Source organism: Phalaenopsis equestris, unplaced genomic scaffold (assembly GCF_001263595.1).
Source record: "Phalaenopsis equestris unplaced genomic scaffold, ASM126359v1 Scaffold205560, whole genome shotgun sequence".
In the NCBI taxonomy this organism is placed as follows: domain Eukaryota; kingdom Viridiplantae; phylum Streptophyta; class Magnoliopsida; order Asparagales; family Orchidaceae; genus Phalaenopsis; species Phalaenopsis equestris.
This window is the reverse complement of record NW_018225045.1, coordinates 46,699-51,284: the sequence shown is the minus strand read 5'-3', so window position 1 is coordinate 51,284 and position 4,586 is coordinate 46,699.

The window sequence follows — 4,586 nt, the reverse complement described above, 5'->3', positions numbered from 1 at the left end:
CTAGGATTTCTTCCAATGAATTCTACCTGCTGCCCTTCCAAGAACTATGCTGAAATCACCAAAATGCTGTACTATTGTATAGCAACCAAAAGTTTTCAGCTTAAACCTATCTTTTAACGTCTTGCTGTCCAATAAGTTCTCACCAAATTTCTTACTCCCCCGGAGACCCCCCCTGCCTTCGCCAACCGAACGGAGAGCTCCGATCCCTTCTGACAGAGATCACGCCTGTTCACCGGAGAAAACTTCCTGTTCTGTGCTCGCGCCTCCTTCCCGTAGGCACTCCTCTGCGTCCAGCGGAACAAATCAGGAATTCCTCCTCTGCCTCTCGCACAAGAAGAACTGCCTCTCCAGAGCCGTCGCGCCTCGCCAAACTGCTCAGTTCTTCCTTCTTTGCGAACTCCCGAACAGGGAACTCCCCAAACAGTTCTCTGCGTGATCTCCGCCTCTTCCCTTTGGCCGAGCTGCTCGCAAGACCGAACTTCTGCTCTGAAATCCTCTGCTGGCAGCCCTGTCGCAAATTTTCAGCCCTCACTCGCAGACTGTTCCTCCTCTGTCTCACTGAACCGCACAACCTGCGGTGCAAATCCAGTCAATCAAAGCTTCCACTGCTCACCGAATCTGTAATCTGTAGCAATTCGGCTGCCTGCGGCGCGATCCGCTTGCTCCTCTGTTCGTGAATGTCAAACTCCTCTTCTTCGTCGCTGGCCGTGAACACCTTTTTCCAAGAAGTATGGATCTTCCCATAGACGATGTCAATTGTTGTTAGATATGTACTTCCTAGTATAGAAATGACACGCAAAGAATACAAGCAAACACAGATCATTTACGTGGTTCGATCCAACTGGATCTACGTCCACGGATGGAATCAATCAAATAATTCACTAAGGCAAAAGAAATGGAGAATGCATAGCTTATACATAAAGATGATCCCTCATCTTCCTTCTATGACCTCCCTTTCAAGCGACACCTTGATACAAGGGCTCAAGATACTCTCCTCCTCTCTAGCTCTCTAGCTATTCTCTCCTCCTTTGTGGTAGCTTAAGATCTCTTCCCTTGCACTCCTAAGCCTCACACCCTCTCTATTTATAGAAGCAAGAGAGTGGTAGGTGGGAGGTAGGTAAGCGGTAGTTGAGCGGTAGGTGAGCGGTAGGTGAGCGGTGGTAGGTGAGCGGTAGGTGAGATGTGGTAGGTGAGCGGTACCACATTACAAAAGTGTCATTTTACCTTAGTTCAATAATTGGGGGTCAAAATAACATAAATGTATATTCAAACACGGTCAGCATGAATCTCCAGATAATTTAACGGTCCAGATAAAAAAAATGTATGATGAAATGTGCTAAAAATTAGTTATTAATATAAAAATATCATAATGACCTGTAACTCACTAACTCCCTTATCAAAGCGGGAACTATAAAAAATTACCATAAAAATCTGTAACTCCATTCTTAAAGTTGGGCACTAATAAAAAGATTGTAATAACCTATAACTCTCTCATTAAAATAGGGGCAAGCATATAATTTTAGATTTCATCCATCTTTCTCATATTAATATAGAGCGCATAACATGTAAAAAGAATGGCTCTTCTCTCTTGACTTTTTTCATGTAGAACTCTTTCTCTTTCTCAATGTCTCATTCTCAATGTAACCACTTTTTTTGATATATAAAAGAGGTCAAAGAGTCTATAGATACTCCAATTTGCCAATACGTGGCAAGTCTATTTGTGCTATTTCTTTTTCCTTCTCTGTCTCTTTCTTTTCCTCCCTCAACTCCTCTACTACTCGGATCCTTGAACATGTCTTATAAGATAATTTGGGCTCAACATCTTAGATGGTGTGGTTAGCGTGGAGCCTGCTACCAATAAAAAGAGAAGCAACACAAACAAAGATAAAGACATCGCAACGACATTCCTAAAAGGGAGCCCATTAAAGAGTTAATGAAACACTAGATCTAGAGCCAGAAATGCTATTTTCATCATCTTCCTAGAAGCTTTGTCTAGGAGGAGAGTAGCGTAAAATGGATGGTCGACTCCTAATGATGGAAACAAACCAATCATTTGTACATGCACATTGCTCGTTCAATTTTGAGCGGTTGACACCTCATCCAACAAATAAAGGGAGAGTTACTTACAACTTACCTTATGCATGATAATAGTTTCTCTAGCATTATCCGAAGTTCAACTAACAATCAAGGAACTCAGTTCCAAGTGAGCGAACAAGACATTAACAACAAAAGACTAATTTCTGGGGCGAGTAAACAAAGAACTCCTCTCAATGGTGACCAAACAAAACACTGCCATACGAGGCAAACAAAAAAACAACTCCCCTCTGCGACGAGTTAAAAAAATCTCATATGGAGTGAGGAAACAAAAGACTACCCTTTGTGGCGAGCAAACAAAAGACTCCCATTTGCGGCGAGCAAACAAAAAACTCTCTTCTGGGGTGAGTAAGAAAAAAAATTCTCTCCGAGGTGAGTAAACAAAAGACTTCCTTCCGGGGCGAGCAAACAAAAAACTCCCATACAAAGGTAAGCAAAAGAAAAACTTTGGGATGAGCGAGTAACCAGTGGTCCGACTTAGCAAATGTGATAGACAAAGGCTATGACTTGAGATCAATGATATCACAACCGATGATTGTCATAGGAGCTGGGTCATGAGTTAGCACAAGAAACTAAATCAACGCAAGCGAATATCTCAACACAACACCGACCAAAGAGTCGATTCAGAGAAATATGCTTCCATGCCAGCGACATAGTTCAAAAGATATCTGAAAAGAGTGTAGAGAGTGTCTAAACAGAGAGTATCATCAGTGATTCATGTAATCATATTTTTTTTCTTTAAATTTTTTCTTGTTCTTAGCATGCATCAAGAAAATCGAGAAACTAAAGATGTGCACCCAAAAATGGTTTGCATAAATCTCGACTCAATTTAAAAGTCCAAATAAAAGGATAGAAGATGAAAATGCGTAAAAAATGGGCAGTTATTATAAAAATGCATCATAAAGATATGTTGTTCTGCTTTAAGTAAACCATAAAAAATACCATAAAGATCAGTAACTCCCCTATTGAAGTGAGGCATTAACAAAAAGATAATAATAATTTCTAACACCCTATTAAAATATGGGCAAACATGTAATTTTAAACTTGGCCCCTTTTTCTCATATAAATAGGGAGCATATAACATGTAAAAATGAGTCTCATCTTTGATTTTCTTATTTATGGAGAACTCTCTCATCTTATCAATGCAATCACTATTCTTGATACATGAAAAGTGTCAAAAAGCCTAGAAATATCCTATTTCATCCATGTATGTTGTTTCTTTTTCCTTCTCTGTCTCTTCCTTTTTCTCCCTGAAAGTCACTACTGCTCCAATCATTGGACGTGCCAAACAAAACAAATTTATATTCAAATATAATTTTTTTTTTAAAAAATATGTATTAACAACTTTTTATTGATGAAAAAAAAAGTTTTTAAATCGGCATAGTAGGTGCCGATGATTAACATTTTTTTTTAATTACATAGACTTAGTGGCTGATAGCTTAGAAATTCCCCAAATTTTTGAGAGCCCCACATTAAGGTATGCACATAATCTTCTTAATATATATCAATATTAAATATTTAACTTGGAAGATTAAGTACATAAATTCACAAGAACTGTGTAATATATGTACCATATATTTTTTTTAATATTTTTCCAAATGTTTTATAAGATTAAAGCATGCAAATAAATTAATTTTTTTATTATGAAATTAGTACCAACAAATATTTGTGCAAGTTAGGATTAAATCATTAATAATTTAATGAAATTCAAAAATATTAGTTTTGATTTTATTTTGCTCTTCCTGAAAATAATTGAAATTTATTTGATTTGAATTTATTTGGGCCAATTTGATATTAGTATTAAGATTTATTATATAACTATACATTATTATTTAATATTGTTGTGGTTTATGAATTATGTTTGCAAAAAAAAATAAAAAAAATGCTCAAGGGTAACTTAAGCTCTTAAATTATTTAAAATAAAATGTAATATATGTAAATGAATAATATGCTATATATAAATTATTAGGAAGATTTACGTACATGCCACTCAATTCTTATGCATTTAAAAAATTAATAATAGTACTACTTGTAATGCAATTAAAGAATTTAAGTGTTGTACAAATAAATATTAAATATACAACAACATAAAAATTAGATCATATGTATGCTAATTCTCCTAAATTTTTCTTCTATAAATTTATACTACCCAAATGTTTCATTTCACATAAAAAATATATTTACTTTAATAGGCTAAATGTGAAATACGACTCCACTCTATTAAATATTCTAAAATTTATTGAAATTGACAAAACAAAACTTTTATATAAACAAAAAATATTTTGTGAAGTATTTCATTTATTATTTTATTACTTGAAAAAATATTTTTTTTTCTAAGAAAATTATCCTTGTTGTGCACTGTGTAAGTTAATAAGTTCATAATATGCATTAATGGATATAAATCATAAATAATATTAATTATTTTGTTCATATTTTTTAATTATAAATAGAAGGTAATATGAGCTTGAAAGAGGATGAAAAATTCTGAATTT